The 27,060-nt window shown below is 47.2% G+C and overlaps 1 protein-coding gene across 12 annotated transcripts in view; it reads left to right on the top strand.

The window, feature by feature from the left end:
• SYCP1 (synaptonemal complex protein 1) overlaps window positions 1-27,060 on the top strand; it is a 6,803,167-nt gene that overhangs the window by 2,531,018 nt on the left and 4,245,089 nt on the right. The window lies entirely within an intron of this gene.

The following is a 27,060-nucleotide window of genomic DNA, read 5'->3' as shown; positions in this document are numbered from 1 at the left end:
GGAATCGCAATTATTGCGATTCCTTAAATGCAATGTATCAAAGAAAAAATATTCAAAAAATGCCCATAAGGATTCGCAAATTACCACCAACTTCTAGTTGGTGGTAAGTTGCAAATTCTTTTAAAAAAGCTATTTTCAAAAAAGCCAAAGGTGCCATATGACGCTCATACATTCCCTTAGGGCATGTATGTGCGCCATATGCCCCCACATGTCATTTTCAGGGGTGCAGCAGGGTGTTCTTGAGACACCCCTGCACCCTTGAAAATATTCCTAATTTGCGATGAGCAAATTGCTAATTGCAAATTTCCCCTTCATTCCTATGGGCATCCTGGCCCATAGAAATGAATGGGAAATTATTCCTTAATTGCGATTAGCAATTTGCTAATCGCAATTAAGGAATATTAAGAAATCGCTAAAAAGAAGCTGATTTCTACATACATACCATTTTGCGATTCCTAAATAGCGATTCCTTAAAAATCCTTATTTAGGAATCGCACAATGGAATGTTGATACAAATCGCCCCTAGTTTCCAATTTTTTTGTTCCCATTCTAACTCTATTTCTCTAAGTTCGGTAAGCGGTTGTTCTCCTTGGTCAGATTGGGACTGTGGTCGGTGAACACCGCCTGCTTATTAGGCCGCTATTCCCACGCGGTGTGGGATACCGTTGCTCAGGTGTTGCCTCAGTATCCTGAGGAAGTTCAGACTGTTCTTTCCCAAGCGGTTGCTGAGGGTAAGGATGCGGCTTAGTTCGCCATTCAGTGTCGTTTGGACACCGCTGTCTTGTTGGGCAGGGCGATTTCTACGACTGTGGCGCTGCATCGCCACGCCTGACTGCGTTCTACTGGGTTCTCGCCCAGTGTCCAGAGCTCGCTCATGGACATGCCCTTTGATGGCACTCTCATTTTTGGCGATAAGGCCAACAGTGCACTGGAGCGTTTTAAGGTCTCGCGGGCAACGGCCAAGTCTTTGGGTCTTTCTGCAATGAGCCCGGCCACTCCTGGTTTTCGTTCCTTTCATGGCCACGGCAGGGGCGCCAAGGCAAGTTCCTTCAGCAAGTCTGTGCAGAACCAACCTCAGCACGGCCGCGGCTTCTGCAGGGGCGGGTCTGGGAATCAGCGTGGGGGTCAGTCCACCTCCGCCCCCGCTGCTTCTACCTCCAAACCTTCCTAATCCGAGATTTGTGGAGCACCCCACGCCGGTGGGTGGCAGGATTCCCCACCACCTCCACCACCACTGGGGCGATATCACATCGGACAAGTGGGTGTTGAAGATCACCCGCGGGGATTACTCCCTTCCCTTTCAGTCCTTCCCTCCAGCCATGCCACCTCGGTGCCACCGCATGTCGGGGGATCACTTGGTGCTTCTCCAGCAGGAAGTCACTACCCTCTTGACCAAGGGGGCCATCTGGTGCGTTCCCGTGCTGGAAGTAGGGAGTGGTTGTTATTCTCACTACTTTCTGGTCCTCAAGAAGGACAAGGGGGCTCTGCGCCCCATCTTGGACCTCCGGAACGTCAGTCGCTTCCTCTAGAAGGAGAAATTCAAAATGCTGACTCTGGCTAAGGTCCTGGCTGCCCTCGAGCCTGGATGGTAGCCTTGGACTTGCAGGACGCATGTTTTCACATCCCCGTTCTGCCGGCCCACTGGCGTTACCTGCGGTTCACAGTAGCTCAGGAGTATTTTCAGTTTTCCGTGCTTCCCTTTGGCCTTTCCAGCGCCCCTTGGTTGTTCACGAAGGTGATGGAGGTGGTCGCAGCTCACCTGCGCACTTCGGGGGTCTCAGTCTTCCCTTACCTTGACGACTGGCTGTTGAAGGCGGGCCCGCCCCAGGCAGTCATCAACCACCTTCAGACTACGGCCGATCTCCTGCATTTGCTGGGGTTCTCCATCAACGTGCCGAAGTCACACCTGAGTCCATATCAGAAGCTCCCCTTCATCGGAGCGGTTCTGGATTCGATGCTGTATCGGGGTTATTCTCCCAAACAGCGAGTCCGGGATATTCAGGCTATGATTCCGATCTTTCAGCCTCTGTCCCGGGTTACAGCCTGAATGACCCTCCGGCTTCTAGGCCTGATGGCCTCCTGCATCCTGCTGGTGACACATGCCCGATGGCATATGCGGGCTCTGCAGTGGGACCTGAAGTTCCAGTGGGCGCAGCATCAGGGCAATCTGTCCGATCATGTTCAGATCTCGGAGGGCACTGCACAACAATTGCAGTGGTGGCTCACGAATCGCAATTGGGTCAATTGCAGATCCCTCTCCCTTCCCCAACCGGAGCACACAGTGATGACGGATGCGTCCCTCCTGGGATGGGGAGGCCACTTGGAAGAGGCGGAGATCAGAGGACTCTGGTCTCCGGCGGAGTCCCGGCTCCATATGAACCTTTTGGAGCCTCGGGCGATCCGACTTGCACTAAAGGCATTCTTTCCCTCTGTCCGGATAGGTGTGGTACAGGTGTTCACGGACAACACCACCGCCATGTGGTATTGCAACAAACAGGGCAGGGTGGGGTCTTGAACCCTATGTCAGGAGACTCTACGCCTCTGGACATGGCTGGAACATCAAGGCATTACTTTGGTGGTTCAACACCTGAAAGGTTCTCTGAACGCCAGGGAGGACAGACTCAGCCGCCGGAGCTTGATGGATCATGAATGGCGTCTGAACTTTGACGTGGCGCAAGGTCTCTTTCAGCAATGGGGAGAGCCTTTGTCAGATCTATTCGCCACGGAAGAGAATGCGCAATGTCTTCAGTTCTGCGAGTGGAATTTACAAGGCGGCGCTTCCTCGACTACGCTTTTTGTCGCGGGTGGAGTTGCGGTCTGTTGTATGCTTTTCCGCCTCTACCACTTCTGCCCAGAGTGCTGAAGAAGATTCATTGTGACCGGGCCCGAGTCATTCTTGTGGCTCTGCATTGGCCACAAAGATACTGGTACCCCGAGTTACTCAGCATGGCGATCGATCCCCTGATCCAACTGCCTCTTCGGGAGGATCTTCTGTCGCAGCAGCATGGGACGGTCCTCCACCCGAACTTGTCCAGCCTCCACCTCCATGCATGGAGATTGAGCGGTGAAAGTTGACACCTTTTGATCTTCCTCTCGAAGTCTGTGATGTCATTCTGGCAGCCAGGCGTCCCTCCTCCGAAATGGTATACACCTGCAGGTGGAAAAAGTTTGTGGTATGGTGCACAGCGAAGGCTGTGGATCCCTTTTCTGTCCCTCTTTCCGAGGTTTTTTTGTTCCTTCTTTCTTTAGTCCAGCAGGGCTCTGCTCTGGTCACTATCAAAGGTTATCTTTCGGCCATTTCCGCCTTTCTACAGCTTCCTGATGAACCTTCTCTTTTTAAGTCCCTGGTTGTAAACCGTTTTCTAAAAGGCCTTACGCACATGTTCCCTCCGTTGCCGTTCATCATGCCTCAGTGGGACTTAAACCTTGTCTTGATGTTTCTGATGTGCGCTCCCTTCGAGCCCCTTCATAACTGTCCATTACGTCTTCTCACTCTCAAGACGGCTTTCCTGGTAGCTATCACCTCTGCCAGAAGAGTGAGTGAGCTCCAGGCTCTTTCTTCTAAACCTCCTTTCCTTTCTGTTCATCCGGACAAGGTGGTTCTGGGGACCCGTCATTTTTTCTTGCCAAAGGTTGTCATGCCCTTCCACATCGGGCAGACCATCACTTTGCCCACCTTCTTTCCGCCTCCTTCCAGAGAGGATGAGAGGATCGACCGTCTGGACCCAAAACGTGCACTCTCCTTCTGCCTGAGCCGCACACAACAGTTTCGGGTGGATGACCAGCTCTTTGTTGGCTATCTGGGGACCAAAAAAGGTCGGGCTGTGCACAAACGGACCATCTCTTGGTGGGTCGTTCTCTGCATCAAGGCCTGGTATTCGTTGGCTAAGAAGGAGCCTCCTATGGGGCTGCATGCCCATTCCACCAGGGCAACTGCAGCAACTACTGCCTTGGGACGCGGCGTTGCCTTGCAGGACATTTGTCTGGCAGCTACGTTGGCCTCGCTGCATACGTTTAACAAGCATTACTGCCATGACAGTCAAGTCTGGAGAGACGGATTCTTTGGCTGTTCTGTTCTCCGTGACTATCTTGTGTAATCTTGTTCGCAGACCCACCACCTTGGTTGGTATTGCTAGGGTATCTTTTCTAAGGTAAGGAATCTATCATTAACTTGTCTCTTTCAGATGCACAATTTACTACTTGTCTAACAATATATCTGTAAGAGACATTAGTTAATGATAGATTCCTTACCGCCCCATCCATCATCCCCGTTCTACGAACTGATTACTAGGGTTGAGGACATCCCTTTCAGGGCCCTAGTTTCATGGCACCAGTGGTCAATTTCTTGCATGGCTCTGCGCTCCTGGCGTGGAAAGTTGTGTACAGAGTTGACGTCAGCGTGCATGGGTGGCGCCTAAGTAGTCTCTGTGACGTCATCTCGGCACTTACAACGCCAGTGACGGACGCGGAGCCGCAGGACGCCACCTACTGACGCGCAGGGGTACTGCTAGCAAAACTTTCCGGATCCAGTCTGATGCCTGGGGATATTCTAAGGTAAGGAATTTATCACTAACTAATGTCTCTTACAGATATATCGTTACACAAGTAGTAACTTGTGTATATATATATATATATAAATATATATATATATATATGTATCTTACCTACTTGCGGTCGCCAGTAGGTAGTTTTAGTTAAGACCTCGTTTCTATTCAAAAAGCGTGTTTTGTTTTGCCAATAACTTTGGCGGTGTTTGTTGAATCTTCGCAAAAATTTAAAAAAACTAATTGCCCGTTACTGTTAGCTCCTGTGCTGAAAGTTTGGGGGTGATTAGTCAAGCGGGGGCCGAGAAAAAAGGAGGGTCCCAAAACGCATTTTCCCTCATGTTAATATCCATAGGCATTTTAGACAAAGCTACAGTCCAAACTGCTGTACGTAATTACACTGAATTTGGCAAAAGGGTAGGTCTTGGTCTAGAAAGCAACCTGTTCTTTAAATGGCGTAAATCCGTTCAGTAGTTCCTTAGAAATTAAAAAAATAAAACTTTCGATATCACGACTCACCCCGAGCACGAGCTGACTTCTGACTGGCAGACAACACTGCAAACCAGGAAGTGTTGGCAGCCATTTGTGACTTGGTTATCGAGTGACAAGAAAAAGGGTGGATAAAAGGCTGAAAAAGAAGAAAATGGGTCAGGTAGAAAGACCTTGACCCCTTAGACCTGGTCAGGGGGTCCGAAGTTGCGCGAATCCAGATGAGGAAAAAAAAAGAGGAAGCGCTTTGTTTTTTATAAGCTCCATGGGTGGGGGCTATGCAGATGAAGTGAGGGGGCCGCGTAGCCCCCCTCTTGAGCCTCAATGCAATGACCCTGGGGGCCCACCCCCACATTGCTGTTTGCAATGACAGAGCGGGAGCCATGTGGCTCCCTATCTGTCATTGCAAACACTGCTTCGGTTCCTGGTCTTGCTTCCAAGAAGCAAAGCAGTATTGCTTTTGGGCAAAGGGAGCTGCATGTTAGCAGCTCCCCTTGTTCAAAAGCAATGCCAGCTCCCGTAGGAGACGAGGAGCCGACTGGGACCGTGGGGGCATTGGGGCTCACCCCGCGGTCTTAAAGGGTATCCCTCGGGGATGGGGTCCCCGAGGCAGAATGAAACAATTTAAAATAGGGGGCATCTTTCTTCTTTCGCGCGGTTGGATTTGCGACTCCAGCGCGGCCCCCAGTGTAAAATCGATGGTTTTGCAATTCCTCGACAAATTGTAGAAAAAATATATGTTTTTAATAGGTAAAATTAACTGTTGGGTTATCGGGTGTCTCTAAAAAGAGCCCATGTGTTTATTAAGACTATGTTGTAGCTACATGTAAGTGCGGATGCAGAGCTTTAGGTTGTTGACTCTGTTTCCCTGATCTGTAAAGTGCACTCTATCACTCCTGTATATGGAGCCCATTCTATGGTCTCTAAGATAAGCAGAAACAGTTTAATTTACATTTTTTCTAGCTTTCTCAATCTGTGGACAGAATTGATTTGACCACTTCCATGTTTTTCTTTGGCATATGTTAGAATATACAAAGACAGTTTGAGGTAAAAGCAACATCAAGTTGTGCAAAGGTGTCCTTCATTAGCATTTCCAGACCTACCCCAGTCAGTCTGCCTAGGTCATTGCCACCACAGTGCACAATCATGAGGTCAGGGGGTTGGAGATGCAAAGAGGTTTTAACCAAAGGCATCAATTGGTGCCACTTTAATCCTCTCTGTGAAATCCATTTAATGTCCACATTTTGGAATGCTAGGTCTTTGTCAATACCTCTGCGTTCAGGATATTTTTTGCACTACGAAACATAGCTGTGCCCAACAATCCACACAGTGAGCATTTTGAAGGGATGTCTGGAAGTAATGAAAAGATGTCTGTAGCTGAGGTAGTCAGTTGGTAGAATGAGAGGTATCTAAAAGGGTGGACAAAATGCTGTTTTTTAAAAAGTGGAGAATTGATTGGGTGTTTAGGAACATTGTACATTCAAAAATAGGGTGCATGTCACTTTTTTTAGAAGCATATTTCTTATTGGTTAGTAAAACATGTTGGAAAGGTACAGTAGATAGGATACGCTCATATTTTGGAAATGTCAACCACACCCGCTGTTTGCATTTGCAACATTGTGTGATGAACTTGAAAATATGGTGAACTTGTGACCTGTCAGTTGAGTTGTGTTCCATGAACTGTTACTATGGAAACTGGCATTAAACAGAATGGGGGTAGGGTTAAAAGTTAACTGTGGCATTAACATGTGAATTTGTAATTTACATAAAAGTAATATGTTATTACAGTGACATTTCCCAAGTCAGTGCAATCTTTAGAAGTGGTGTGTTATTGAAAAATAGTGGTACATTTATTTGTAATATATTTTTTAACTCCCGTATAGATTCGCCATTCCATCGCTTTGGTGCACGGTGGAGTCGCAACTCCAAAAAATTCCAGAAGCAGTTTGGGTACTTTTAAAAGTCAGTTGGTAAGGGTTGATATGTCTCACCAATCTGGGAAGCAATGATATTTGTTATTTACATGTATATGTGTGGCGAAAGAGAGGGAAACTTTGCCATTTCTGGTTTTGCTTTGCTGAGAGCAGTGCATTACATTGATTTTGTGCATGAGAAAATCCTTTCTGAGTTTCTGATATTTCATATTCTACAAATCAATTTTGAAGGTGAGTTATAAATGTATGTGTTACCTTTTTTGTAAAGGTACAAAATTAATCAAGAACTTTGATGTTTGAAATATATTATTAAATGAAGAGATGTTTCTTATAGTTTGTTGTAATTTAGTTACATGTTGTTTGAAATAGATTTTGTATAGTATTATGTGTATATTGGAATATGGATTACTGATTATGGTAGTTTGCTTTAGTGTGTGGATATGTATATTTGTAGTATACCGAATCATTTTAGCTGTTTCTTTAAATTTGGAAGTGGGCTCTGTCACATATTAAGGGGTTTATGGAGTTCTGTCTCGTGTATGTTTCTACGTGTAGATGCATTTTCATATGTCTTATACATTTTAAGGTGCTTGATGTATTACAAAGAGCTGTTGTAGCTTTTTATGTGGTAGGGTCCAGAGTGTGAATGCTAGGAGAATGTAGAATGGTGAAGATTCAGCATAAAAGTGTGGTTTGAAAGATGCTCACATAAGGTGATATTAGTTTGGCTTCTTTCATATAGTCTCTAGAAAGGTATAGTTAAATGATGCCTCATAATTATAGATAGAATGGTGAAACTGCAGCAGAAAAGTGTCGTTTGAAAGACGCTCATAAAAGGTGTTGTTAATTCTTCTTCTTTTTTTCTAGTATGTACAAAGGTATAGTTGAATGATGCAGCATAATTTTAGATAGAAAGGTGAAGATGCAGCAGAAAAGTGTGCTTTTAAAGATGTTCATATAAGGTGTTATTAATTAGGCTTCCTATTTTCTAGTCTGTACAAAGGTATAGTTGAATGATGCTGCATAATTTTAGATAGAAAGGTGCAGATGCAGTACAAAAGTGTGCTTATAAGCATGCTCATATAAGGTGTTGTTAACTAGGCTTTTTTTCTAGTCTATAGAAAGGTATAGTTTTAATGATGCCGTATAATATTAGACAGAATGGTGAAGATGTAGCACAAAAGTTATGCAGCAGATTTTACCCTTGCATGCATGTAATAATCCAGGGTACAGTTATGTACTTTCCTTATAGGCATGCAATTATGCAGGATGTACGTATATAGTCATATGATAACCTATATACTAGCTTTGCAGTTGTACAATTACCCATGCTGTCTATTCCATTCATCTATTCATTTAGATAGGACTCAGTTACTCATAAATCCTTTCAAGTGCTATTTATACACATATGCATTTAGTCCATGCCAGTCACTTTTCATCTTGTCCTGTACTCCTTGGGTTATGATATGAGTACCCTTGCACTCATATCATTACCCAAGGAGTACCCATCGAGTGTTGGGATTAGTTAGTGAGATCTATTATGTGCCTCCGTTTCTAGGTTTGGACATGTTTTAGAAATATTGTACACATATTTCTTTTGCATATCATGATGATTTGATAACGTAGAGAGATATATATGCCTGCTTTTAACAATATGGATACACTTATAGTTGAGTTATGTAATATTGTGCTACTTTATATTTGACTAGGCCCAACTCTGATGCAGTTATAAAAACACCCAAGAACTTGCCATGCACTCTTAGAAGGATGTAGGTGTTACATATGCAGTGCTGTAATCACTCAGGTGTTACTGTTGTACTGATGCAATCATTTAGGCACCATCTATGTGTCTTTTGCCTCTTTATGCACCTCATTTTTTTCTATACCCCACTTACATCTTTCTGCACTCTGAGTATTTCGGCACCTTTTTTCCTTCTTTCTACTCTTGTTTAGTTTTTTTCTGCCGGTTTCTTGCTTCTTTCTGCTTCCCAATTGCCTTTTTCTCCATCCCTCTTTCTTCTTTGTGCACTTGTGTTGCTTTTCTGCAATTATGTTGCTTTTTTCTGCACCTCACTTGCCTCTTTTGCACCTATATTGCCTCGATAGGCAGTTGTCTTGTCTCCTTGTGCACTTCACTTGCCTCTTTCTGTAACTCTTTTGCCTCTTTTAGCACCTTTCTTGTCTCTTTCTGCACCTCACTTACTTCTTTCTGCATCCCTTTTAACTGTTTTTGCAGTTCTGTTCCCTCTTTGTGGAAGTCTCTTGCTTTTTTCTGCACCTTTCCTGTTATGCACTGCTTTTGCCTCTTTTGTACCTCTGTTCCTTCTTTCTTCATCTGTTTTGTCTCTTTCTGCACCCTTCGTTCATATTTTACAACCTCTGTAGCTTCTTTCTGCAATTCTGTTACTCTTTGTAAAACTAGAAAAAACTGTACCTTTTAAAGAAGAAAGAAAAGCAGGTTTTACATGAACAACATCATGTGGCAAAAAAGAAAAAGTCTTGTGGTAAGATGACAAAATAATTTTTTAAAAGAGTTTGAAGGACTGCAAAGAATTTTGTAAATAGTGAACATAAAAAAGAATACTGGTAGTATGAAGAAGAATGAAATGAAAAAAGGACAAATTAATGGAAATTCAGGAATGAAAACAATCTATGTTGAAAGAAGGGTGAAACAATATCATGATATTGGGAAATGTATGAAGGTTGGCAAGAAATATAAAAAGAAGATCTGCATTTTATTAAAAAAGAAAAAAGATTGAAAGTATAGTTGAAAAGGCTTTTGAATTAAAAAGATTGTTCATTTTATTTTTAAAGAGAATGAAAACATTACATAAACCAATGCATTCTACGAAGAACAAAAGTAAAAGGAAGAGAGTAATCAACAGAACTAACTTTTGTAGATTTTGTATGGGTAAATGGAAGTATACTTCTAGTTCAGAACCTTTTTTTAATGAAGAGAGGTATTTTCAAAACAATACACTCGTTCACACAGTTGATACCGGTGATCGTGCTTATGAAGTGAGGAATGGTTGTGCAATTGAAAAAGAAAAGATGGAAGAAGTGATAGCCGAAGAAGTTCAAGGGAGACGTACACAAGCTCCAGTGTATACGTGGGATTGCAGTAGTATTTGTAGTATACGACAGGAGTCTATTGATATTTTACAACATTTCTTACGACAGTGTACTAAAAAAAGTATTAAACAAAAGTTTAAGATGTTGCAAGGACTAGATCCTTGTAAAGTGAGAAAAATACTGGCTTGCAAGGTCATTCTCTGGCTTGTCTTTCTAGAAAAGTGTGTCAATCATCATTTGAGAATGTTAGCAGTATATCACTCAGCAATGCGGACGTTTTGTAGGAAGATTGTACTATGTAGAGTCCTGCATTATGTTTAAGTGAAATAAACACTGCTCTTTTGTATGGGAGAGTATCTGATGTAAAAAAATTGTGATGACATTGAGTTTCGTTTCTTCAGTACTCGAGAAGAGTGTACACAAAATGACAGTTTAAGAAGTGTAGGTGTTGAAGAGGAGGTAGAAGATCGTGCTACTGAAAGGTTTGTAGAAGAAATTACAAAGGTTAAGGTATTTTCTTCTGAAAAACCAAACTATGTTTGTATTTGTTGTCAACGTACTCACTAGAGCAGTGGTTCCCAAACTGTGCGCCGCGGCGCCCTGGTGCGCCGTTATCAGTAGCCAGGGGCGCCGCGGCTTTGGGAATAAATCTGTCATGTGTCAGCCCATTTGCAGGGGCGCAGTCTTCTCCTTCCTTTTCTGAGAGGATTAAAAGGACAAAAGAGGAGGCTGAGGTGCGGGCCACGTGCAAGAGAAAGATGCTTCGTTTCTGCTGCATGAAGAGAATTCATCTGCCCTAGTAACTGTATTGCAACCTCCTGGCCTTAGCACAGAGGACGATCTCTGAGCCTTTGGTCTCCACCTTTCTCTTTTTTTCTCTCCCCTAATTTTGTCTTTCTCGCTTCACTTCCCCCTCCCACTGTTTTTCTCCCCTTGCTGTCTTTTACTCTCACCCCTTCACTCACTTTATCTCTTTTGTTTCTCTTTCTCTCTCTTTCAGTTCTCTCTTTATACACTTTTCTTTGCCCTCATGTTTCTCTACCCCTGTCTTTCTTCTCCTTTTATAGCGCACCAATGGCCTTTTTCCCATGGTGCCCCCTGGTAACTATAATTCATTTTTACTTCAGTTAAATGATCCACAGAAATTCATTTTTTTTATTAATGAACCAATAGAATCCTGCAGATTACTAATAGCTGTACGTCAAAGCTGATACAACTATATTGTTCAGGTAAAAACAGGAATTTTCATTATAATCGAACTGCCCAGCACATGAAGCCAGCCTGAGAGTTTCTATGTTCGGTATTTGCATTTTAATTATCACATTTAAGAGCTGGAGGCGGACACTTTGTATAGAGCTGTTGCATGTAACCATGCAACAACTCCAAGCGCCTCATGTAATATGGAACCTTTAGTCAATCTTAGCTTTTTAGCCATCATAACTTTGAATTTTGGTACTCATTGGTTTGTTTACTCATATTTATGAGAGAGTGAAGGGGGAGCTTAAAATGAGGGGGAAACAACAGAAAAGGTGCAAGAAAGAGTGGAGGAAAGACACAGAGGACACAGGAGAGTGAAAGGAGGAGATTGAGATGAGGGTAAAAAACGAGTGAAATACGGAGGAAAGACACAGAATGAGAGTGAAGGGGGAGCTTGAAATGATTGGGAAACAACAAAAAAGTGCAGGAAAGATTGGAGGAATGACACAGGACACGGGACAGCGAAAGGGGGAGATTGAGATGAGGGTAAAAAATTAGTGAAAAACAGAGGAAAGACACAGAAGGAGAGTGAAGGGGGAGCTTGAAATGATTGAGAAACAACAAAAAAGTGCAGGAAAGATTGGAGGAATGACAGGACACAGGAGAGTGAAAGGGGGAGATTGAGATGAGGGTAAAAAACGAGTGAAAAACGGAGGAAATACACAGAAGGAGAGTGAAGGGGTGCTTGAAATGATTGAGAAACAACAAAAAAGTGCAGGAAAGATTGGAGGAATTACACAGGAGAGTGAAAGGGGGAGATTGAGAGGAGGGTAAAAAATGAGTGAAAAACGGAGGAAAGACACAGAAGGAGAGTGAAGGGGGAGCTTGAAATGATTGGGACACAGAAAAAGTACAGGAAAGATTGAAGGAATGACACAGAGGACACAGGAGAGTGAAAGGGGGGTTTGAGATGAGGGTAAAAAACGGAGGAAAGACACAAAAGGAGAGTTAAGGGGGAGTTTGAAATGAGGGAGAAAGGACAGAAAAAGTGCAAGAAAGGGTGGAGGAAAGACATAGAGGACACAGGAGAGTGAAAGGGGGAGATTGAGATGATTGGGAAACGACAGACAAAGTGCAAGAAAGATTGGAGGCTGGTCTTGATTACATCCCTCCCCCCCCCCCACCCGCCCACCGGTAAAAAAAAAATGGTGGGGAGCCACGGCCAACTGCCAATTAGGTCAAGGGAGCCACGGGTTAAAAAAGTTTGGGAACCACTGCACTAGAGAAATCAAACTAGGATTGTTGATCTGTATTTAAAAAGTGAAAAGGAAAACAATGATAAGTGGCAGGAATTTGGTACTTATTTGTTTGTTGAAGGTGTTTTTGAGTAGGGTACTGATCAACGTATTTATAAATATTGTTAACGCAAATTAGAAGAGAACAAAATGCCTGCTAGAGCTGTACATAATAACCTAGAGTTGGTAGCTATTCCTGCAGAACTGGTAGATTTAAATACATATGAGTCCATTTTGATTCAATCTCTGCACCCATTTCAGGTTATTGTTCCTATGGAGCCTAAAGCAGGTAAGTTGCCACCATCAGATTTACAAAAGGCTTAAAAGGAAGAGTTGTGTATTTACCTTTAGATTTAATGAAAAATATTGAAATTATTGGTGTAGACAGACAGGAAACTGAACCTGTAATTATTCTAGTAAATGGTGTTCCAACAAAGAGTCGGAAAATATGGCAAGAGTTAGTAGATGTCACGAAAGTTGAAAAGGTTACGTTATATCTGATAAAAAACAATCTTTATTACAAAAATGTACATCTGGAAGAAGAAGAATAGTTTTAGGAGATGATAGTAAAATTTCAAGTGGCCAAATTGAAAAAGTGGACATCTCCAGGAGTGAAGAAATTCATGAACATTATAGTGTACATCCTTTACATTCAAAGGAAGTGATTGGAAATACTATTGAAATATTCCAAATGAAGAAAGGGAGTGTTTTGGAAAGATGTTTAGAAGCCCATTGTTTTACACAGCTCTTCCCCACTGGAAAAGGTGGACGATATGATGAACGACCCTTGCAGATTCCAGCTTCAGAATATCGTACAACAAGATTGTACTCAGAAGATCCAAGATTCCGACAATGTATTCCATATATATTTCATCTTTTGTTTGAAAGTGACTTGTCTGGACTTTCATATGCAGTGAACCACATATTAAAAACTGGAATCTGAAAGAAACAGGTTAGTGTTAGATTCCTTACCTTAGAATATCCACAGGCATCAGACTGGAACCGAAAAGTTTTCGTCAGCAGTCCCCCTGCGCGTCAGTAGGCGTCGTCTGGGGTCTGCGTTCGTCGTCGGAGTCGTAATTGCCGGGATGACGTTGTCGGAGTACTTAGACAGCGCCCTCGCGCACTGAAGTCAGTTCGTCTTTTTTCCGCGCCAGCAAGCGCAGATCCAGGAAGAGCTAGTACCCTAGTCACTTTTTGACAAACTTTTTGGCCTATTTTGGCTATCTTTTTTCGAGTCGATGCGACTCCTGGTGCCGGTAGGGATGCCTGGATTCAAACCGTGACCGACCCCCACTGCCTAGGGGCCAACCATGATGACAAGTCGTGCCCCGACTGTCGGGCCTTGACGTCAAAGGCTAGGCGGGAGCGGTCCCGCAAGCTACTCGAGATCCGGCAGTCGGCTCCGCACTGCTCGATTTCCCGGTCTAGGAGGATGTCTAGGGGCCGGTCGCGGAGCCGGAGCCCGTACCGTTCGTCGGGCTCCAAATCCTCGCATTCAGGTAAGTCGTGGCACTCTAAAAAGAAGCGACATTGCTCTTCTGATTCCCCTCGCCGGTCGCGCGACTTGGCTAAAAGTTCGGGTGGCACCAACCGCGCGGCTCCACCGGAGCCGCAGGCGTCGCATCTGGTCCCATACCCTTCGGGCCCAGGACTGCATGTGATGCCGGAGGAGGTACATGATTTTCTCTTGGCCATGACGACTCACTTCCCTCTGTTGAGGCCTGTCGGTGCTCCTTCTGGCCCCGCAGACCCGACAAGGGGCCCTAGCAAGACGGCGGCTTCGGCCCTGGCGCCGTCGTCGACTTCGGTCCAGACGTCGCAGGGTCCCGGGGGATCCAGCCCTGGATCCTGGTCGACGCCAGTTGACCTCACGACTCCTCCACTGGTGCCGACCCCAATGGTGTCACTCCCAGCGCCGTCCTTGGACGACGCCGTCCCTGGTTTCAGCCCCGGTCCGGCGTCAGAGCGATGCCACTCGGCGCTGTCTCCGGCGTCGGTGGGTGAGCAATTCATATATGACCCGGCTCCGTCATTCCTGCCTGTTTATCAGGACACGAATGAAGGGGAGGACTGGGAGGGGTCTGAGGACCCTCTGGCACAGCAGTGCCAGTTGAGTCAGGATTGGGCAGACGAGCATGGTGTGACTGTGGCCGTGACACTTCGCCTGACACTAGCTTCATTTCTCCTCCCTCCGTGGCTACATTGGAGGGTGCTACCTATGGTGTGGTGTTACGCAGGGCAGTCAAGGCTTTGTCTCTTGAGCTCACTGCTGCGGCCATGAGGACTAATCTCCTCACCGAGGTGCTTCAGCTGCCAGTAAGCTCTTCGGAGCCTCTGCTGTTGTTTAATGAGAACCTCACAGACGTTCTGATGGGCTCCTGGTCCATGCCCTCCACAGTGCCCCCTGTGGAATGGAACGTGGCCCGACGCCACCGCCCGGCTCCGGGCGACCCCTGCTTTCTGTCCGTACACCTCACCCCCGAAAGCCTGGTGATCCAGGCCTCTATGTCCCAGACTGCATTCCCGACTGCCCCTCCAGATTGGAAATCGAAAAGGTTTGACCAGTTTAGGAAGAACCTGTTCTCCTCACTTAGTCTGGGGTTGCGGTCTATCAACACCGCTTGCCTTTTGGGTTGTTACACCCACTCTTTGTGGGACACGGTTGTGGACGTGCTGCCCCAGTGTCCGGAGGAGGCCCAGGGGCGGGATACAGCACGTTATTCTATCAGATGTGGACTTGATACCACGAACTCGCTGGGCAGAGCGATTTCCACGACGGTGGCGATCCGTCACCACGCCTGGCTGAGGTCCGCCGATTTTTCGGGGGATGTCCAGTCCACGCTCATGGACATGCTCTTCGATGGCCATCGCCTTTTCGGGTACAAAGCAGACAGTGCGCTTGAGCGTTTTAAGCACTCCAGGGCTACGGCCAAGTCCTTGGGCCTGTCAGGCCAGCGCCAGCAGCCTTCTGCTTTTCACCCCTTTCGTGGCCAAGGAAGGGGCCCCCCCACACATTCACCCAGCCACAGGCCGCAGAACCAACCTCAACGCGGTCGCGGGCGTGGTAACCGCCGTGGCGGTGCCGGGGGACAGAGGCCCGGTCAGTCCACATCCACTCCCGCAGCATCTGCCACAAAGCCTTCCTAGTCAGAGCTTTCAGGCCCATTCAATGCCAGTGGGGGACAGGCTTCGCCATCACCTCCTCCACTGGCGTACCATCACTTCAGATAGGTGGGTGCTGTAAATCGTCCAAAGGGGCTACTCCCTCCCCTTCGAGGCGGCCCCTCCAGCCATGCCACCGCAGTACCACCGCATGTCGGGGTTTCACTTGCAGCTTCTGCAGGGGGAAGTTACGGCCCTCTTGGCAAGGGGGCAATCAAACGCGTTCCCGTGCCAGGAGTAGGACGTGGTTGCTACTCCCACTACTTTCTGGTTCCCAAGAAGGGCAAAGGGGGCCTGCGCCCTATCTTGGACCTCTAGAGCGTCAACGGCTTCCTCCGCAAAGAGAAGTTCAAGATGCTGACTTTAGCTCAGGTCCTGGCTGCCCTAGACCCAGGAGACTGGATGGTAGCGTTGGACTTGCAGGACACATCCCTGTCCTGCCGGCCCACCAGCGCTACCTGCGGTTCATGGTAGGCCACGAGCACTTTCAGTTTACCGCGCTCCCCTTCGGCCTCACCAGTGCCCCTCGGGTGTTCACGAAAGTGATGGTGGTGGTCGCAGCTCATCTGCGCAGATCAGGGGTTCCAGTCTTCTCCTTTCTCGACGACTGGTTGTTGAAGGCGGGCTCGCCCCAGACAGTCGTCTCCCACCTCCAGACTATCACCGATCTCCTGCACTCGCTGGGGTTCTCCATCAACGTGCCAAAGTCACACCTGTCCCCCTCTCAGTAACTCCTCTTCATCGGAGCGGTTCTGGACTCAGCGCAGTTTCGGGTTTTTTCTCACGAGCAGCGGGTTCGGGATATTCAGGCTCTGATTCCGATCTGCCAGCCTTTATCCCGAGTTTCGGTCAGGCTGACGCTGAGGCTCTTGGGGCTGATGGCCTCCTGCATCCTCCTGTTATATCACGCCAGTTGGCAGATGCGGGCTCTGCAGTGGGACCTGAAGTTCCAGTGTGCACAGCATCACGGCAACCTGCCCGACCACGTCCTGATCTCGGAGGGCACTGCAAGACAGTTGCAGTGGTGGCTCACGGACAGCGATTGGGTCAGTGGCAGACCCCTCTCCCTACTATAACCGGAGCACACAGTGGTGACGGATGCGTCCCTCCTGGGATGGGAGGGCCACATGGTAGAGGCGGAGATCAGAGGCCTCTGGTCTCCGGCGGAGTCCCGGCTCCATATCAACCTTCTGGAGCTGCAGGCGATCGACTTGCACTGAAGGCATTCCTTCCCTCTGTCCAAGGAAGTGTAGTGCAAGTCTGCACGGACGACACCACCGCCATGTGGTACTGCAACAAACAGGGTGGGGTGGGGTTGTGGATCCTTTGTCAGGAGGCTCTACGCCTCTGGACATGGCTGGAACACCAGGGCTGGTGGTTCAACACCTGGCAGGTTCCCTGAACGCCATGGCGTACGAACTCAGCCGCCGGTGCATGATGGATCACGAATGCCGTCTGAACTCGGACATTGCGCAAGGTTTCTTTCAGCAGTGGAGAGAGCCTTGGTTAGATCTATTTGCCACCGAAGAGAACGTGAAATGTTATCATTTCTGCGCGTTGGAATTTCCAAGGCAGTACTCGCTCGGCCACGCTTTTCATCACGAGTGGAGCTGCCGTCTGTTGTATGCTTTTACGCCTATACCACTTCTGTTCAGAGTGCTGAGAATATCCGACGCGACCGGTCCCAAGTCATCCTTGTGGCTCCGGACTGGGCACGAAGATACTGGTATCCCGAGCTACTCAGTATGTCAGTCGATCCCATTCGTCTGCCTCTTCAGGAGGACCTTCTGTCGCAGCAACAGGGTACGGTCCTCCACCGAACCTATCCAGTCTCCACCTACTTGCGTGGAGATTGTGTGGCGACAGTTGAGGCCATTTGACTTGCCTCCTGAAGTCTGTGATGTGATTCTAGCAGCCAGGAGTCCCTCCACAAAAACGGTATACGCCTGCAGGTGGAACAGATTTGTGGCATGGTGCACAGCAAAGGCTGTGGATCCACTTTCTGCCTCTCTTTCAGAGGGTCTCCTCTTCCTTCTTTTTCTTGCCCAGCAGGGCTCTGCTCTGGGCACTCTCAAAGGCTATGTCGCAGGGATTCTGCTCCTACACAGAACTGTGCATAGAGACTTGGAACCTCAGTGAATTAGGGTGTGCCAAAACTCACCTCAGTATCCAAAATCCCCTACCAGACTAGCAATCAGTGTCTCATTCGTTCTTCCATACCCCCAATGATTAGACAACCCAGAACATGGACTTAGAACACCTCAGGTAACGTGGAACACAAACACTCTTTCGTTATACTATCAGATCAGTCCAAAACGAGGAGTTAATGAGGACAAGTGCAAGTTTGAAATATTTATTTCTAATGCAGTGTTCTCAAGCGCAGTATCTTAGCTAATACAAGCAAACCTATTATAAGCAATAAGGTTATCAGCATTGTTACAATTCCATAAAATACAAAGGGAGAAAGCATGTTAAAATGCTGAAGGGAAGAGGGCTAAATGGCACCTAGTTCTTACCCTCCCTTGGTAGTATAGTATATTATATCTACAGAAGGTCTCTTGTGATTACAAGGGCGGCCCCATACCTCTGGTCCTAGTAGGAAGGTATCACATCATTTCCTACACCATCTCTCTGCATGCAAATGTTCTCCCAACTGTGTCTGCATGCTCTGCGCAGTGCATTATTAAACGCACCAAAAACTAGAGGTGCCCACAGCTGCATATGTGTTATGTCTAGAACGTGCGCGGATCAGACCGAACAACAACTACTGTGTTGAAATAACCTTGAAGGCCTCGGCACTCACTGTTCAAACATAGCTTACCAAGCAAGATGATACTATAGGAAAAGCATATTATTCTTGTGTGAAGGAAAATATTCTGCTAGACTCTAAACATTTATAATATCATGTGCCGTGTGCAAAAGCAGCAGAGAGGAAACATGGCGTTTAAACTTCTAATAAGCTCATGCTAACCCAACACAGTGTAAAGGCAAAAGTCATCACCATGACAGCTATCTCTCGGCCATTTCAGCCTTCGTAAGTCTTCCTGATCAGCCTTCTCTTTTGAAGTCCCCTGTTGTGAATAGATTCTTGAAAGGCATCACACACATGTTCCCTCCTGTTTCTTTCATGATGCCTCAGTGGGACTTGAACTTGGTACTTACTTATCTGATTTGCGCTCTCTTTGAGCCACTTCATAATTGTCCTCTTCGTCTTCTGACGCTTAAAACAGCTTTCTTGGAAGCCATCCCCTCTGCCAGATGAGTGAGTGAGCTCCAGGCTCTGTCTTCTAAGCCTCCTTTCCTCTCTGTCCATCCGGACAAAGTTGTTCTGAGGACTCGTCCTTCTTTCCTGCCCAAGGTGGTTCCGGCCTTTCACATCGGGCAGTCCATCACCTTTCCCACCTTCTTTCCGCCTTCGCATCCCTCGAAAAAGGAAGGGAGGCTTCACCGTCTGGACCCAAAATGTGTGTTTCTTTTTATCTAGACCGCACATGCCAGTTCTGGGTGGACGACCAGCTCTTTGTTGGTTACTTGAGCGCTAGGAAATGACGGGCAGTATACAAGCGGACCATCTCTCGGTGGGTCGTTTTGAGCATCAAAGTTTGTTATTCCTTGGCGAAAAGGAGCCTCCTGTGGGGCTGCATGCCCATTCCACTCGGGGCACGGCGGCTACTACTACCCTGGGTCGGGAAGTCCCCTTGCAGAACATCTGTGAGGAAGCTACGTGGGCCTCGCTGCACATGTTCGCTAAGCACTACTGCCTGGACAGCCAAGTCCGGGGAGATGGCTTCTTTGGCCGTTCTGTCCTCCAGGACTTCCTGGTCTGATCTTGGTTTGCAGACCCACCACCGGGGTTGATATTGCTAGGTTATATATTCTAAGGTAAGGAATCTAAAACTAACCTGTTTCTTTCAGATGCACAAGTTATTTACCTTCGGTAACGATATATCTGTAAGAAAAAGTAGTTAGTCTTAGATTCCTTACCACTCCACCCATTCTCTCAGTTCTGCGAACCGATATCTAGGGTTAAGGTATCTCCCTTTGAGGGCCCTAGTTTCATGGCACCAGTGTCGGTTTCTTGCATGGCTCTGCGTTCCTGGTGTGAAAGCTATGTACAAAACTGACATCAGCGCCCGAGGGCGGCGTCTAATACTCCGACGTCATCCTGGCAATCACGACGACGACGACGGACGCGGAGCCGCAGACGACGCCTACAGACGCGCAGGGGTACTACTGACTAAAACTTTCTGGATCCAGTCTGAAGCCTGGTGATATTCTAAGGTAAGGAATCTAACACTAACTACTGTTTCTTACAGAAATATTTTTACCGAAGGTAAGTATCTTGTGCGTTCATCTTCAGCATGTTTCTGCAAAGGAATTCATGGACAAAGTACAACAGAGTGACGATCATTTTGAATCTCAATTGATTAATTTGATGGCATGTCAACGTGTTACTAAAAAGTATTTGTATCGTTGTCATGGAGAACTTAAATATATGTTAAGGAACTTAGGAACCCCTACATGGTTTCTTACGCTAAGCTGTGTTGAATACGCATGAGACGATTCACTTGAATTTCTTCGAGAAGCTAATTCAGATATTAAAATCATTGAATTCAAGACAGCTGGAGAAGTGTGTTCCTTGATCTTGTAAATGTGTGCAGATATTTTAATCATAGGTTTCAAGCTATGATGCATTTTATCTGCAATAAAAATAACCAACCTCTTGGAGAAGTTATTGATTACTTTTGGAGAAAGAAGTACCAAGTCATAGGTGTTCCTCATATCATCTAAATTTGGAAGCGATTCTGATGAGACTTCTTTGATTAAAGACTATGTTACATGTGGTATTCTAAAAACAGGAGAAGAAAATACCTTAAGACAACGGTTTCAAACTCATCGATGTGGGAAATATTGTCGACGGAAATACAAGTTAAAGGGAAGATTTTATACAAAATATCGTTTTGGATTCCCACGTCCAGTAATTTCTAAAGGAAGAGTCAACGGTTTCATGGCTGCAGTGAGGCACACTATAACTCAAAAATCTCCAAAGAACACTTACAATATAAAAAGAAGTGAAGATTCAAAGTATATTAATGATTACAATCCATTGATTTTGTAGATGTGGAATGCAAATATGGCTATCCAGTATGTTGCAGATAATTTGATTGCTGTTGCTCGCTATGTTATTTCATACATAACAAAATCTGAAAAGACTGAGTTGAAAGAAATGTGGGAAGAAGTTTCACAAGAGAAGACTCTTAGTAACAAATTGCACAGCTTTAGTTTGAAGAAGCTTTCCCATCGAGAGATTGGACCCTACGAATGTTCGAATCGGTTGACTTCTGCAAGTTTATATTCTAAGTTAAGAGGAATCATTTAAGTTAGTCTAGGTCTTGCTGCAATACAAAATCGAGTATTGAAATCTGTACATGAAATGTAATACTTAGCATTAAATGAACCAGAAAATACATATATTGTTAAAACAAACATGTTGGATAGTACTATCCTAAAAGAAATCCCTATCTTGAAAACATATGTCTCAGTGAATGTGAGAAGTTGGCCTGATGTGCAGTGCTCACTATTCTAGTGATCACTATATATCAGTCCAAACAACCCTTATTGATGATGGGTTGTAAGTCAACCTTATAGACCAGCTATCCTAGTAGCATGGATACGAGCAGTCTAAGGCTAAGACTCTAGAGGGCGTGTTAAGCCAGCTGTTTTACCATCACATTACCCCTTGAACACCCAGTGAAAGGACACCACACAAGTTGTTAGGAAAATAAACAGTGTATTTATTTATAACAAGACTACCCTGGCTCTTTATGAGACAGGGAGCTAAGCACACAACAAAACTCTTACGAAAATACTTTTAAGTTAGCACGTTACACAAATGCCCGAGGGGCACGAAAAACCATATACGCTAAAAGTGGAATGCGAATTACTAGCAGGTAAGTAACAGTTCTAATAGGCTTTGGAATCGCTAGGACTGGACTAGGGAATCGTTAGATTACTACTAGGAGACCCAGGAGACTCGGGTGCAGAGTGTGCACTCTCACGCGGGATGCGGGACAAAGTCTATGGAAGCTAGAATTCACAAAGTTAGTGTTCACGGGCGAACCCGACCTGGTAGGGAGAAAACGACAGTGGATCCTGACCCTTGGATAGTGAGGCTATGCTGGGACACCGGAGTGCCGAAGTTACCTAGCCCAGGGGCTGCAGCTGCATAGGTCTGAAAAGACGTCGGGGATCTCGTTGCCGGACCAGGAGCCTGGAAGGAAGAAGTTGCTGGCAGGCGACCAGTGAAGGAAAGTTCGATGGATCCAAGCCTGGATCAAGGAAGAAGAAAACCTGAAAGCAGAGGGGACCAAGTTCTTGAATCACTAGCCAGTGATTAAGTGGGCACCAGGATGGCACCGGGCGAAGTCACCGCAGTCAGGTGAGTGGGCGCTGCTGGGCTCTGCAGTCTCTCGGACCAGGAGGCGTTGTCGGCGACCAGGATGGAGGTGCGAGCTGTCCCACGAAGGATGAAGTCGTTGGCGTCGAAGTTACCCAGGATTGGGCAACAAGCCTTGGCTAATTCAAGCCCACGCGGTGGACTCAAAATGGCGTCTTGAGTGGACCAGGAGGGTCCGGGGTGCTCCTCTTCTGGAAGGGAGCAAGGGCCAGTCTGGAGCAACCAGACCAGCAGCAGAAATGTCGTCGGACGTCGTCAGGAAGGCCACAAGCCAACGGGCTAGTAGCCAAACAACGCGGTGAGCAGCGGAAAGCAGAAGGGCCCCACGCAGATCGTGGAGATGCTGGGGGGCTGCACTTCGGAGCTGGAGCTGCTCAGAGTCGGGGCTTCTCGGACCCCAAAGCACTCACCAGTAGATTACTCGGCGGGCTTGCTGGAAAGAAGTCGTGCAGTCTTGCAGATGGCCGGTCCCTTGAGGTCTCGTCGCACCCACGGTTCTCAGCTGGGCTGTAGAGGTGGGTAGAGGTCCGAGGTGCCAGGGAAGCCGGTTCTCGTCGAGCTGGGCAGTCGGATTCCGGAGGAAGGACTTACAGCAGACCGCAGTGTTCTTAGATGGTGCCTGCGGATGCAGGGTGACTACTCCTTAGTCACAAGGGAGAAATCTTAGGAAGAAGTCTTGAGTTCCTTTCGTGGAAAGTAGTTTCAGGATTCAAAGATGATCTGATTTGGAAGGGGGCCAGTCTCTACCTTTATCCTGGGAAAAGGGGGCTGGCACGCGACTAGGTCCTGCCCTATGGGTGGGACCAGGAGGGGGGTGGTTACACCCACTTCCTTGGCGGGCTTTTCCCCAGCACAGGGTCTGGAGTGACCCTGGAACTGGTTCCAGCCAGCCTATGCACAGTGAGCACCGGGGTGCCACGTGCAGTCACCTTCCTCTAAAGCCCGGCCTACCTACAATACACAAAACCCTGTCTGGGACGGTGCTGGCACCGCCCCTGGCAGGAAACCCTTTGTCCTTATCTCCTGCTCTGGGAGGACTCCCAGCAGCAGGAGGGCAGACTTGTGTCTCGGTGGCAGCATCCATTTTGTGGATGCTAAGGCTCTGTCTGACTTTTAACCGGGTTATAGGTTACATGCATGTCGTGTCCCTCTAGAAGGGTGGAATGCTAACCCCGTCGCCAGAATTGGCGAGGGGTTAGTATTCCAATTCGTATGACACCTTACTCGACATGTTTTGATAAAGCGATACCAGAGTTGGCACATAACCGCGAGGATTATAATGCACTTAAGAGTATATGGTATGCGATATCATGGAAACGGCTAAGGGATGGATCCCGAAAGCCGCAGACAGGCTCAGCTCATGCCAGAGCACCATCTCACACGATTCCAAGCACTCTGCCTTCAGGATTGTTAAGGCCTGCCATAGGAGTGGCTGATAGGAGATCTGTGTGTCCATTTTAGGGTTAGATATAGGTATACTATATCTAAAGCAAAGGGTGAGTACACCACCTTGCCCCAGCTGTCGTGCAGCCAGTTGTGTCAGTTTTAGTTAGTCAATCCAGGGGTGGCATAATACATGCTTCAGCCCCTGGGAGACTTCTGGGTGCACCTCAGCCCTGGGTACAGGGACTTGGAGAGGGCCCAGTGCCAATTCAGTACCTGAGTACAATTTGGATAGAGAGAACAGCTAGGCTGTGGGTCTGATTAGCAGGCCCACAGCCAGGGAAAGTCGTAAACCAGTGCAGCAAAAAGCAAAAATCTGGGTGATCATAGGATTGCAGACCCTACTCTCCTACATGACCCCCCCCCAAACTTTGGGACAATAAGCTAACCTTGACCAGGTGAGTCTTCTTGCTCTAAGTGGAAATACCTGGAGAGCCCATCAGCATTGCTGTGATCAGTCCCAGGTCTATGCTCCACTGTAAAATCCATCCCCTGTAGGGAAATGGACCACCTAAGCAGTTTGGGGTTTTCACCCTTCATCTGATTTAGCCACAAGAGGGGCTTATGGTCTGTCTGAATGGTGAAGTGAGTGCCAAACAAGTAGGCCCTCAGCTTCTTCAGGGCCCAGACCACAGCAAAGGCCTCCCTCTCAATAGCTGACCAATTTTTCTCTCTGGGTGTCAACCTTCTACTAATGAAAGCAATAGGCTGATCATTACCATCAAAATTCAGTTGAGACAGAACAGCTCCCACACCCAACTCAGAAGCATCTGTTTGGACAATGAATGGCTTGGAGTAATCTGGACTCTTGAGGATAGGTGCTGTGCACATGGCCTGCTTTAGGTCATTGAATGCTTTCTGACAGCTTGCTGTCCACTGAACTTTCTTTGGCATCTTCTTGCTTGTCAGGTCATTAAGGGGGGTCACTATGGACCCATAATGTCTGACAAACTTCCTATAGTACCCAGTCAGGCCCAAGAAAGCTCGAACCTGAGTCTGGGTGATTGGAGGAGTCCAGTCCTTGATGGCCTGTATCTTACTCTCCAGTGGCTGAACCTGGCCTCCACCTACAAGGTGGCCCAGGTATACAACCTGTGACTGCCCTATCTGGCACTTTGTGGCCTTGATAGTGAGGCCTGCCTTTTGCAGGGCCTCCAACACTTTCCTCAGGTGGACCAGGTGATCCTCCCAGGTGGAGCTAAAGACAGCAATATCGTCAAGATAAGCTGCACAGAAGTCATCCAGCCCAGTGAGGACTTGATTCACCAACCTTTGGAAGGTGGCAGGTGCATTTTTCAGTCCAAAGGGCATTACCACAAATTGATAATGCCCTCCAGGGGTAGAAAATGCTGTCTTGGGTTTGGCTTCCTCAGCTAACCTGATTTGCCAATACCCAGCTGTCAAATCAAATGTGCTTAAGAAGTTGGCAGAAGCCAATCTATCTATAAGCTCATCTGCTCTTGGTATTGGGTGGGCATCAGTCTTAGTGACTGCATTGAGGCCTCTGTAGTCTACGCAAAACCTCATCTCTCTCTTACCACCCTGGGTGTGAGGCTTTGGCACTAGAACTACTGGGCTAGCCCAAGGGCTATCTGAGGGCTCAATGACTCCCAGTTCCAACATTTTCTGCACTTCAGTTTTGATGCAGTCTCTAACATGATCAGGCTGTCTGTAGATTTTACTCTTGACAGGCAGACTGTCTCCAGTGTCAACATCATGGGTACACCAATCAGTTTGGCTGGGTGTCAGAGAGAACATATGTCGAAAGGATTGCAGAACTTGCCTGCAATCCTGTTGCTGATGTTCAGTGAGGCTGCCACAAAAGACAACACCATCAACTGACCCATCATCAGGATTCTGAGTGAGCAGGTCTGGGAGAGGGTCACTCTCTTCCTCCTGTCCCTCATCTGTGGCCATGAGCAAGCTCATGTCCTTCCTGTCAACATATGCCTTGAGCCTGTTAACATGGAGCACTCTGAGAGGGCTCCTGGGAGTTCCAAGGTCCACCAAGTAGGTAACCTCTCCCTTTTGCTCAATGATGGTGTGGGGCCCAGACCATTTGTCTTTCAGAGCTGCTGGGGCCACTGGCTCCAGCACCCACACCTTCTGTCCTGGCTGGTACACAGTCAGTACAGCCTTTTGGTCATGCCAAGCTTTTTGAAGTTCCTGGCTGGCCTCAAGGTTTTTAGATGCCTTTTCCATATACTCAGCCATCCTGGAGCGGAGACCAAGTACATAGTCCACTATGTTGGTTGCAGGCTTTCTGAGAGGTCTCTCCCATCCTTCCTTCACCAAACACAGGGGTCCCCTTACAGGATGCCCATACAGAAGCTCAAATGGGCTGTAGCCAACCCCCTTCTGTGGGACCTCTCTGTAAGCAAACAAGAGGCAGGGGATCAGGACATCCCATCTTCTCCTAAGAGGTTCAGGTAGCCCATGAATCATCCCTTTCAGGGTCCTGTTGAACCTCTCAACAAGCCCATTGCATTGTGGATGATAGGGTGTGGTGAACTTGTAGTTCACACCACACTCTTTCCACATGGCAGTCAGATATCCTGACATGAAGTTTGTACCTCTGTCAGAAACGACCTCCTTAGGGAAACCCACTCTGGAGAACACTCCAACTAGGGCTCTTGCCACTACAGGGGCTGTAGTGGTCCTAAGGGGAATAGCCTCAGGATACCTGGTGGCATGGTCCACCACCACCAGTATAAACTTGTGTCCTGATGCTGTCTGGGGTTCCATTGGACCAACAATGTCAATCCCCACTCTTTCAAAGGTAGTGGTATGAGGGGGGCCTTTGTTGTGCCACCTGACTTACCACTGGCTTGGCAAGTGACACATGAGCGACAAAACTCCTTGGTATTCTCATTCATATGGGGCCAGTGAAAGTGTGAGACAAGCCTGTCCCAAGTCTTTGTCTGACCTAAATGACCTGCAAGGGGAATCTCATGGGCCAAGGTGAGAAGGAAACCTCTCAGAGACAAGGGGATGACCAGCCTCCTGGTTGCACCAGGCTTGGGGTCTCTTGACTCAGAGTACAGGAGTCCATCTTCCCAGTATACCCTGTGGGCACCTGTGGCATTCCCTGCAGCCTCAGCAGCAGCCTGCTGTCTGAGGGGTTCAAGGGAAGGGCAGCTCAACTGTTCCTTCCCCAGGTCTGCTCTGGAGGGTCCCCCTGAGCCCAGAAACTCAACTTGATCAAGTTCAAGCTCTTTAGGCTCAGTTTCCCTCAGCTCTTCTAGATCAGCCTCCTCAGAGACTTGATCCTCAACCTGGGGCAAGGGGGAAGGCAAAGCCTTACCCTTACTGCTCTTCTTCTTGGGAGGTGTCTGGTCCATAGTTTCAGGATCCAGCACCTGTTCAGTGGGGCATCTTCTGGCCTGTGACCTAGTCACAGCAAGCACATGTGCTGGCAAGCCTAACATCTCCATGTGAGTCCTCTGCTCCACTTCTGACCATTG

Source organism: Lissotriton helveticus, chromosome 5_1, assembly GCF_964261635.1.
Source record: "Lissotriton helveticus chromosome 5_1, aLisHel1.1, whole genome shotgun sequence".
Classification (NCBI taxonomy): domain Eukaryota; kingdom Metazoa; phylum Chordata; class Amphibia; order Caudata; family Salamandridae; genus Lissotriton; species Lissotriton helveticus.
The sequence above is the reverse complement of the archived record's forward strand: the minus strand, read 5'-3'. Positions and strand labels throughout refer to the sequence as shown.